The sequence below is a fragment of the Phodopus roborovskii genome, unplaced genomic scaffold (assembly GCF_943737965.1).
Source record: "Phodopus roborovskii unplaced genomic scaffold, PHOROB, whole genome shotgun sequence".
In the NCBI taxonomy this organism is placed as follows: domain Eukaryota; kingdom Metazoa; phylum Chordata; class Mammalia; order Rodentia; family Cricetidae; genus Phodopus; species Phodopus roborovskii.
The window spans coordinates 16337963-16350000 of record NW_026126447.1 but is presented as its reverse complement, the minus strand read 5'-3'; positions in this window follow the sequence as shown (position 1 = coordinate 16350000).

Below are 12038 nucleotides of genomic sequence, written 5' to 3'. Positions count from 1 at the left end.
TTGGATATAATCAAAGTAACTCAGAGGAAGGCTTGAATCGTAGCCTTAAAATCATAGTGGAAGTAACTTATCTTTTCCAACATGCAATTACTTACTATCTTATTTAAGAGAGACAATTCTTTCTGTGGGTCAATTTGTGTCTAATGTCTCTGTCATTCATTTGTCCCCCATAATAAAGGTCAGAAATGCAAATTGATACAGGCACCCACAGGCAGGGCAGGGAGCATACTTGGGTAAGCAAAGTTCACTAATAGGAAGCATGAGCTTACAATGCCCTGGAAGGGACAGTCATGTAAACAGCAGCAGCTGAGAGCTATATATGGTTCATGAGTAAAGTTTTTATGAGACTTGATGCTTCATGGGAACATCCTTCACAATAGTATAGCCCCTGAGGAAAATGTGTGGAGCGTGTATCCTTTATAGCTCGGAGTACCATTGGGCCTCACCATCTGTGCCAGCAACCCTTTGCCCCACAGGTGCAGACGACAGAATCTTCTCAGGAAAAGACCATAATCCTGTGTCAAACCCACCTTGAATTTATCATGCATGTTTCTCAATTATTATTTCTCACATTTTTGTCAAATTATCTTAGTATAAAACTTATGTGCTTTTTAGTATTCCTTGTCCAGAGAAGGAAATAAGAGAAATTATAATAATGGGATATATTATAAGAAACCAGTTAAAATTAAAGTAAAAATCGGCCCAATACCCATTAAACTGCTTCCTGATACATTTTGTAATAATAACAAAATACCCACAGCCTAGTGCTTTTACGTTTTAAATTATCAGCATTTTCAAATATCCTACCTTTAAAGACATTATGATGTAGAGGGCTCTGCTGGAATCAAGGGTTAAAACTGGGGTTGGAGGGATGGTTTAGCAGTTAAGAGCCTTCGGTGCATTCACAGAGAACTTATGTTGGTTTCTCAGCACCCTGACTATTGTCTGTATCTCTGTTTCCAAGGGATCCAACACCTTCCTTTGGCCCACCAGTCACACATGTGGTACACAGACATAATACAAACAAAACACCCAAAACACAAGGTATATGTAAATATATAAATATACTTTAAATAGATGATATTTCTATACCAGAAGGAGTTTGGTTCCCATTTCATGAATTTAATATAAACTGAAATGTTAAGAAAGGGCAGAAATTTAACTATTACATAGGCATGTGCTCAGTCATTCTATTTTGAATGGTTCCATTTAAACCATTTTGAAAGGGTTCCATCATCTACCAACTACTTGGTCAGATTAGAGAGGGAAGACACACATAAGGACACCCTGTCTTATTTGTAAACAAAGATACTTTTCTCAACTTGCTAAGAAGGCAAGGACTGAAAGAGAAATAGCAAGCTCCTTAGCTGTCATTATTTGGGGGAAGTCACAGAAACAAACCAGAACATGATTGACCTCAAACACTTTGGGTGTGACATAGCCTGAAAAAAGCAAGAATCATATTAACTTAGAAAAAAATATAAAAACAAAAAAGATTGTAAATGTTCAAAAGTAGTAAAAATTCAAAAATAAAGAATTCAGAAAATTTTATTATAAACTTTTTTAATTTTATGTCTTAGATGTTGTTTCTCCAGAACCAGAGGAACTTCTCAAATATAACTACATAAAACTTATCAAAGAAGGAAAGTCTTTGGGCAATAAAAATCACAGGTTTATTTTGAAGTTTGGCATAAAGCTTATACCAGTAACTACAGGAATGACCCTGACTCTGTGAGAACAGAAACCTATTGGGTCTGGTAAGGTCCCGCTCATGTTCCTGGAGTTGTCTGAAATTGTCTATATTCTGCCTCAGCTTGCATCCTAGCTGGAAGCATGGAACCTGGTGCTGTGGAAGATCACAGGGTCTAGGTAGCTTCCTTGCCTTTCCTCTGCTGGCATTGCCTCTGTAACATTCTCTCAGGCAGCCCCCTTGGCATGTTCTCTAACTAGCTTAAAAGAAGGTGGTCTGTAGAAGTTAGTTAAATTAATAGCACATATCAGACATCACCACCACCTACCAGCCTCACAATCATCTTATTAAGACTAGTGAAGTTCAAGGTGAAGAGATGTCTCAGTGGTTAAGAGCATTTGCTGCCCTCACAGAGGACCTATGTTTGATCCTTAGCACCCACATACATGATGGCTCACAACCATCTATACCTCATGTTAGGAGAACCAATACCATCTCGTGGCCTCTGCAAGCAACATACATGCAAGCACTCAGACACACATTTTTCTAAAAGGGGAAAGGACGTCACCCAAAAAGCAGATGGTGCTACCACAAAAGAGTGGTGGTGGTAGGAACTGTTTCAAATACCAATGAGATGGTGGTGTTGGCAGCTGTAGAAGTGGGTATACACGTGAAGGAGGGCTGGAGCTAAGGCTGGCATGCACAGCATCTCTTCTGCAGGCCTTGTGAGATTCATGAAAGGTAAGTACTGAGATACAGAGGCAGACCCACACTTGAACAATGAACAGTGGAAAATTGAATAGGGAAATAGGAGGAAGACAAGGCTTTAATTAAGGTTGGAGAGGGAAATAACTACAGAGGAAGGTGAACTAACTGTAAGGATAACTGAAAAAGTCATAAGGAATTGTAGTACTAACTACCTAAAAAACCTAGAAGACATGGAAAGCGTGTATAAATATACATATATAGTTTAAATGAATTTTCACATCTGGGCTGACAATGCTCTACAAGAGCCAAAGACCACTTAATAAAAACTCCAGCATCAGGCATGAGATCTTTTGAGTTGTTGGTCAGGGTTGTTCAAGAGACTTCAGATTACAACAATTGCTATTGCCTTCAGTTGTCCCCAAGAGGTGGAAGCTAAGTCCTCATTGCTGAAGACACCATGCACTTCTGGTACCATGAAAACTTCTAAAGGAGTCAAGCCACTAACAGTCCTACCCATCTATGACATCTCTGAACCACAATTGCCAGCATGGCACAGTACTCCTAAGGACTTGCAGTGGTACACATGCGTTGGTGGTAATCAATGGCTCTCTAACTGGAGTTAAGGCCTCCTCAACAAGAAGTGATGCCTGGTACTGGAGGCTACCTAGGGCTAGTGAAGTCATGACTCTTGGAGGAGAACCTGCACTTTACTATCACTTTACTAAACCAGTGGAATTCACACGCACAGTCTAATAAATCAGTGTGTCTCAACCTTCCTAATGCTGCAACCCTTTAGTGCAGTTTCTTCATGCTGTGATGACATCCAACCATAAAATTATTTTCATTGCTACTTCATAATCATGTAATTTTGCTACTGTTATGAATCATAATGTAAATATCTGTGTTTTTTATGATGGTCTTAGGTGACCTCTGTGAAAAGGGTCTTTGGATCCCCCAAAGGGGTTGTGACCCACTGTTCTAAATATTTTTCCTTATTCCTGCAGATAAGTGTAGTCTTCACCATTTATTAAGGAAACGTTTCTTTCTAACACAGAGAGACCATCACAGAAAACTGCAACTAATCAAAATACAGAGTTGTGGATCCCAGTCCTAATGGATACATCCATAAAAGGACTCCTGAACCTAAGGCTCAGGGAACTTTGGGGAACAGGGGTAAAGAGGGATTGTAACAACCAGACGATCAGGGAGTTTGCTATGAGACTGTGTCTCCTAAGGATGCCATAAATTACACCCACAAAATCTCGCCAACATGACTGCCTAAACATGAGCTGAATAAGGAGAACAACAGACATGGGGTACATGGGAAAGAGGTCTCCACCCTACACAGAGAACTACAGAATACTGGTAGTGGGAGAAACAGTCTTCCCTAGGGTCAAGCACACCAACTGGTTGCCTGATGCCAAATGGTCAACCCTGAAAACACATATACAAGTAATATTATACAGACTGAGAAGGTTATATTTAGAAATACATATATGAGTATGCTGTGACAGCAATTAATGAAAAAGAGAGGCCATCCATATGAAAGAGAAAAAAGAGGATTTGAAGGGAGCAAAGGGAAGGGAACTTTTATGTACTTATAACCTTAAAAAGAAAAAGAAGTACTTTTTTTAAAGCAGAGAGATGAAATCAGTTGGTTATCTTACTAGTATAGTACTAATACATTGACAGAGAAGACTTGCATAGAGCTCTGTCCTTGCCAGTCCGCAAAGACCTGATCCAGGGAGGTTATCAGGTATCATTAAAATGATTTCAAAGTTCTGAGGATGGCACAGGGGTACTTTAGGCCCTTATGAATACTAAACAATCCAGATGTCTCAGGGCAGAATTTTGGCATCTTGTAGCACTCCGCAGCAAGAGAATCAGACAGCCAACACTAACTCTGCCTGGTGTGGCTTTGTAGGTACCCAAGATTTGGGAGTAGTTTCACGTGGAGATGTTGGTGGTTAAATATTGGCCAAGCAGTCTAATTATGATGAAAGTGGGTTTCCAGGCCTCAACAAGTTTCCATTCTCGGTGAGTGCCCCAAGGCGAAAGGCGGGGTGCCTGGTATGGCCTCATTGTTTGAGCTGTGTGCAGGTGCCTGATATGAAACAATGGACTTCATTGTGGTGGTACCTGGCCTTGTGCATGCCAAAACCAACGCATATTGCTAAGGGCAGGTACGGAAGTTAGTGGTGATGCCTAGCCAGGTGGATTTAGATCAAAATGGCCTCCTTATACTGATGAAACTCATCATGGCAGGCCAGAAAGCGAGCGATTGGCAATGCTTCTGAAAGCAGACTATGAGTTCAGCCAGGACCTTGGTTCAAAAGCTCTTATGATACAGCAGATACATCTGCTTTCTACATCTTCCACAAATTCAGAACTCTTTTGAGTGTTGAATGTAGGAAATCATATGTACTTCCTTTTAAAGAAGGTGGCCAGAGGTAGAGAAATACACACACACACACACACACACACACACACACACACACACTTCAATATCAAGTAGGAAGGAGTAGATGAGTGTAGCTGAGTTAGTTTAAAATATTTGGAGGAGAAAGATTGTTCATTTGTGAAATAATGATGAATCTTCTGAAACCTGATACCACACAAGCTTTCAATTCTCAGATTTTTTTTCCAGGCTCCTTAGATTCCAGCTTGTGGAAGATAGTAAGATAACTCACTTTTTTGGGGTGGGGCATAGAGGACCAATTTTATTTTCTCAAAGAGACCTACTGGCAACAATTACTATGAGCACCCCATACCCAGGGGATGGAGTATGTCCCACTCACCCATGGTTCTCCTTCCTGGTCACAGGATGTGACTTCTGATGCCTTTTCTGGTTGACCTGAGTGACATAAATTCTCTGCAGAAATGAAGACTAATGGCAAAAAAAAAAAAAAATGACTAATGGGAGTACCAAGCTTTGTGTATTAATGCTGAAACCCTTTCGACTGCAGAGCCTTCATAAGTAAAGTGGGGACAATCAAACCTCCTTTAAAGGTTGGTGTGGGGCATGGAATGAGATCTTACTTACTTTGTGCCCTGTTCGACCACAGGTCCTGATACATAATTGACCAGAAAGTGTGCTCACTGTTGTTTCGGACATACATCTTGCTTCTCAGCCTTCCTGTTACTGGCCTTATAGATAGGCCTATGAGCAAAGTTGTATTTAGTGTTCCCAAAAACTCTACTGTGTGAAATTTCAAAGTGCACAAAAGAACATATTTATTTCTTAAAAATCTCCAACCCCTGGGTGGGCAGCAGCACATTTTGGCCTTTTCTTCTCCAGCTTGCCTCTCTGTTTTGCCTCATGGTATGTTGTATTTCCATCTCTTGACCCAACAAGGTACCAGAATGTGTAACAATGTGCTCTCCTTCATTCAATTGCTAAGAGCATTCTTGCTCTCTGGTGTCTGCGACTGAGGGAACAAGCTTGTCTTTACCTTCAGGTGATTCCAGAACCATCCCCAGATCTTGGCTCACCAGCATGAATGTGTACAATTACCAAGTAGAGAATCAGTTTAGACATCATATTGCTCATGGAAAACATCCCCTGGGAACATGTGGCAGGTCCTGTTTGTGTTGGCTTCCATAGATTTCCTTTGACTTTGAGCTAAGTGAGGATTATGGGAAAGTCATCTGACCATTTACTTTCTGCAGTTGGCATTTGATTGTACTCAAGGAGGGGCCTGAGAGTCTGTGTGAAGGCCTGGTCTCTCAGTAGGAGAAAAGCTTCCACTTGTTTGGCTAAGAGGAGAAGAGAGCAGAGAAAGACTTAAACCCAATCTCAGGAATGCTGCATGCCCAGACAAAAAGGCAGGCTCACCACTTAAGACTTAACTTGAGCAATATATCTAGAGTAGGCTGCCACAGGACGAGGACTTACGCTTTGATTATGGGTACAATGAGTGGAATTCTGGTCAGCACAGAGCAAAATCTAACTTCTGTTTATCTTCTATATTTATTATTGTTGTTATTATTATTATACTTTTGTTTTCAGCACATATCCTCTACCTCTTGTGGTGATATCTTGTTTACACAGCAGACCTCCACACCCCAATGGTTAGCTAGTGGCAAGCTCCATTCTATGACCTTCAGACAGGTTTTATTTGTATAAGTAAGGTACCACCACAACCTCCTGTCCCTCCTTCCATTTTCCTTACCAACTCCCAGATTCTTGATGTAGATGCCATGAAATGAAACCAGATGCCAGTTCATTGCCATTGGCTGTCTAGACTTCCATGATCTTGTAAGAGAAAAGGCAAGAGCAGGTTTTGAGGAGAGAAATATCCAAGTCCTATTTAAGCATATTAATTTACCTAGGCTTTAGCTGACCTCCCTGGACAACTCCTCTGTTAGCATGAGTTTTCTGACCCAGAAGGTCCAGCAGACCTTGGGCCCCAAATAAGCACTCAAAGTCTTACATTTATTATGAAACTGCTGGGCAGTGACTTGGGCTTCTTATTAGCTAGCTAACCAATTTCTATTAATCTAAGTATTTCTAAGGGTCTTATCTTACCAGAGAAGGGTTCGAGCCTCTTACCCCTTTGCAGTCTCACATGGCATCTGAATCTGTCTATGTTTCCCAGAATTCTCCTCATCTTCAAGTCCTGCCTATCTTCCTGCCTCATTGGTCAAACAGTGTTTTATTAACCAACCAATAAGAGGAGCATATGCAGAAGGACATCCCTCATCATTCCTCAGTTCTTCCCTCTCTATGACCCTCCTTAGTGATTGGCACCATGAGCCTTCAGGTTCTCAAAGTTCACTAATCTCTATGCTTGGTTCCTTGTTCCCAGTCAGTAGAAGTCAAGGACCCTGTGATGAGCCGTGAATCACCACTCCTTTTGCCTCATCCTAAGCACATTTCCAGAGTATTTCCTCCAAAAGTGGACTTCATTTAATTTCAAGATAAGGGAAGAAAATTTTGTAGAATATAACAATTATCAGTTAGCAAAATGACACAGAGGGATGTGGCCAGTACCAGACAGATTGGTTTTGAACCTTGAATATTCTGGAAAAGTTATCCTCTTAGAGTTTCAATTTATCCATCTACAAAGAAGAGATAATGCATTCCCTAAACAGGATATACACAAAGCATCCAGCTTTGTGTGACACAAATTGCTATGAGTGTTATTGTAGGCTTGAACTATCCACACACAAGAATTCCAAGATGAGGCACAGTAGTTAAGGAGGCTGCTTCTGATGAAAGAGTGAGAAAGAAAGGAACAAAGGTAATGAGCTGCTCCCCTGTCTGGATTCAGTATCAAGGGATGACTTGCTTGGTCACCAGGACCCATAACATTTCTTCTACAAAGGAACATCAGAGGTTCAGTGGCAAGTCTCTTTGTGATTGATTACTCTGTGCTAATGATGCTGCTGACTCTCTTGTTGAGTTATTGAGTCCCCTGAAGGTCCTAATCCCCCACAGGCCACTATTTTATTTCTACCCAGTAATTCCCAGCCAGGACTGTACACTGGTATCATCTGGCGGAGTGGGGGGAGTGGCCTACTGAGCATAGCAATGATTGGGTAAGGCGCCATGTAGCCAAGAGTTGAGAATCCCTGTCATTCAATGCCTGTACCTGGGGGGCACTTCTTTCTCCTGCTACAAGCTTGAGTTTAGGGAGCACCATCTTCCCACATGGATTCCCAATGATTTTTGGAGCTTAATAGAATCATCTGTCTTGCTTAATTTGTGCTGTACCTTAAAAGCTTTTATTTATTTAGTATAAAATTGATTCCTATAGCATATTGAAATGTGGTATATTACCAAAACAATATTTGCCTAGCCTTCCAGTTAAAAAATAAAGAATGAAAAATCATTGTTTCAGTTCCTTTCTGAAACAACCCCAGGATATACTCCAGAAACTAACTCATTGATGATAACTTGCCTAACTCATATGCCATTAATATGCCATGTCCACTTTCATATCAGTATCTTGTTGAGTTTTTATTAGATCATCATTGTGTATGAGCAGGAGTACGTGTGACCACACAAAATCAAAATCCATGGATTCCAGGTCATTTCCAAATCCTGGCTCCTATGTTTCCCATCCAGAATCCTAGAGCCAGGCATGTGTGAGTCCTTCTTGCAGAAGCAGCTTTCTCCTAGTGTGGCTGCAATGGAAGGAGATAATACAGGCCAGTCACCTGCATATTGCTCCTCTTCCTCTTTATTTAGAAATAAAGTTCATTGGCATGCAAATGAAGTAAACAAAGACACTTATGAGGCATGGCTGAAAGCACAGGCTAGAACCCTCTTCTTTGACACAGAGGGGTCAGAGTTGCTATTGGCAATTAAATTATAGTTCTTTGGTTTTAGGGGGCTCTTTTCCTTTTTAAAATATTTTATAAAGGAAATATTTTCAAAGATGTAGATTAAAGATTGATTCCTAGTTTTACGACATGGTTTTACGACATTGATACCCTCTTCTATCCCCACACTTTCCCATGGCTAGATTGTTTTATCAGATACTATCTCATCATTGGTCAATATTTTAATGTCTATTCATAAGTGGTAAACCTACTGAGTAAATGATCTGGATCGTCTTACAACCACAGGTGGATCTTTGGGAGCCTTAAACTGAAGTTCAATCAATGGGGATATGTTTTTTTTTTTTTTTTTTTTCCACTCCAGGAGCTCACAGGATAGTTCCACTGCACAATACCCATTTCCAGACACTGACCTTGACTTCAACTCTGCCTATATTCATGAACTAACACATGGGTCTGCTCAGCCACATGTCATAAATATGAACTGGACACTGATTTTGAGAGATGTGAAAATGTACTGGGAATCTGAAATTTTACTCTAAATTCCTTCTCACAGGCATCCCAAGTTGGATATACTAAATTTGTTAGTATAGCCATTATTAATGTTTTATTAGTAAATAAGGGAGATTTCTCATGAACCACAGACTCAAAACTTCACAGAATTTTATATATTTAGAGGAGGAGATTGAAGGGGAAGCCAGTACGAAAAAATTAAAATATGTTTGGTGTTTTATTTTTGTTTTCTTCTTCTACATGTAGTATTTCCTTCTGAATTCTAAAATGCTATCATTAGAATTTTTAAACTTTTTGTTTATGGATGATTTGCCTGCATGTATGTATGTATGTATGTGCACCATAGGCATGCCTGCTGCCTGCAGAAGTCAGAAGAGTGTGTCTGATCCCCTGGAACTCCAGTTACAGATAGCTATGAGCCACCATGTGGGTGCTGGGAATTAAACCCAGGTCCTCTGAAAGAGCAGTCAGTGCTCTTAACCAGCCTCTCAATGGACTTTTATGTAATACTTTATTTTGTGAGTGTCATAAACCCAAGGGAACATCCATCACTGTGAAGTAAAAGCAGGTTTTATTAGTCTGATTCCAATTGAGACCACTGTAACAACATGCAGCCCATCTTCACTCATGTCCATGTGAGCTGCATGGTTCTGGAGACTCATATCTGGATAAGCTATAGGGCTTAATGCATGGACACGCATAAGAAAATGAGTAGACACACTACGGTTTAACACTACAGCGTTAAGCAAGGAACTAAGTAAAACAATGACACAAAAGTCCTGTTAGGACAACTAGGTACAGATGACTCAGGGAGGAAGTAATGACACCTCGCATGAGGGAAGCCTCTACTGGGAGCTAGGATTTGAACTGGCCCTTAAGAAAATGCAGTATTTCACTATGTGGAAGAAGGCAGGGGCCCTCTCAGTAGCGGTAGGAAGTGGTACACAGTTGTAAAGGGTGAATGTGGCCTTGTGCTCTGGGAAGATTACACACTAATGTATTGACTTTGGAAAGCAGAAAAAATAATGATTTAGCTAAGTACAGGAGTTGCTTGGCATAGTGTATCTTCAAAGCTTGACTGTCAGTATGAAAGCAATTTCTTCTCCTTCTGTCTCCTCTGTGATTCCCCAGGCCCACTGTTTTCCAAGCTGTCTTTAAATTCTTAGTAGGTTCATAAAGGTGTAAATATGGGTACCATGAACTACTGCAATAAACTCAAATAAAGTACATGTTGCCTGTAAGGCTCTTCAGTAAAAGCCACTGGCTGCAAGTTTTGGGGAAAATCCTCCTCTCAGAGAGCAAAGGAGTTAGGGTATGGCTTTGAAGAAAAAAGCCTCAGTTTGAGCACCGTCACTTAGGAGCTATGAATGACACTGCTTTCCTTTGTTTAACTACTAGGATGTATTGTGCATCTGTATCTTAGTGTAGAGTATAACCTACATGGGAAACTTAGAAATATTTCCAGGGAAGTTATAATCTGCCTGTCCATAGTCATTACTACAGGCCAGTCTTGTTCCTTCCTAGTAGAGGTACACTCTAAGGGTATCTAGATGCTTCTAGCACTTAGGTTAGCGCCTCAGCTAGTCAGCCTTTCTTATGTCTCTCATTAGGGATTTCTGAGATCCCTTTGATCTCCTCTATTTGCCACTACCTCACTGAGTAGATTTCCTAGGACCAGCTTCCTAGTTCCACAGTTAACAGCCCACAGGGAAATACTCTCAATGTTTTTTTCCCACCCTGTTCATTAACAAACTTCAAAACTTCAAAAACTATGCTATGTTCAAGTTTGCTGTTTTCTGTAACTGACACATATTCCAATGTGTTCAATGCACATTCCTATGTTTCTTCATGGCTTGGAAAGTCCTAATGGAGGCCGAGTAGTTTTATGCCTTTTAGTCTAGACTACCTAAGGGAACTGATACAAAAGCTAAGCAAAGAGGTGGCAGGTATGGATGTCAGTCAATGTTACAATTGTATGACAGGCCCAAGACTGATCTCACAGTTAGCTGTGAGTTTTGAATGGACTTTCCATATCCAATAATTCCTTCTTGGAAATGGTTTGAATTTGAACTTTCTCTAATTGAATGGACTAGGGAATACAGAATCGGTGACAACTCGTATCCAGCACTGTTTCTTGTACAGTGTGAGGCAAATATAAATGATTCTCTTTGGATAACTGCCCATGTACTTTAGTGTTCATGTGCACTTTCCGAACGTTCAGGGCTGGAAAAACATTAAAAAGTCAGGAAATCTCTCCTGAGCAAGCTTTCTTGGGCAGATTTCTGGCAGATAATGTTTCCTGTTACATAGGAAATGCTTTTAAGCTTAGCTTCATTTATAGTGCTTTGGCTTGCCCGGAGTCTAAGCTATGAATTTTTCTTGGTTGCTGGTAACAGATATTGAAAAACAAACCAAGCAGCCACCTCAGTAACAAACACAAGGATGTATTAGGAGGTTGCTTCTCCAGTTTACACAGAACATTTGGAGAGGAACTCCCAGGATGGCATGGAAGATCCTTAATGTTAAGATCAAAAGCTTAAGGCTTTTCTAGTTTTGTACTCAAAGAACGTACATCCGAAGAAAGTAACTTATCCCAGTGTTCTCAAGAAAAGTTACAATGCAACCAGATCAATATTCAGACAGTATAGTCTGGATAACCAAAGGGCAGAATGGGTGTGTCCACTCTTTTTAAGGAGTATTTAGGAGTCTCCATCTGCCGTTTATGATCATAGCCCTTCAATCATAACACTATCACACCACATCTCTGAGCTGCAAGAAAGATGGATGCATATCCAAATGGGGCCATTTTATTCTTAGGTAAAATTGCTCTTTGTAAACAGAA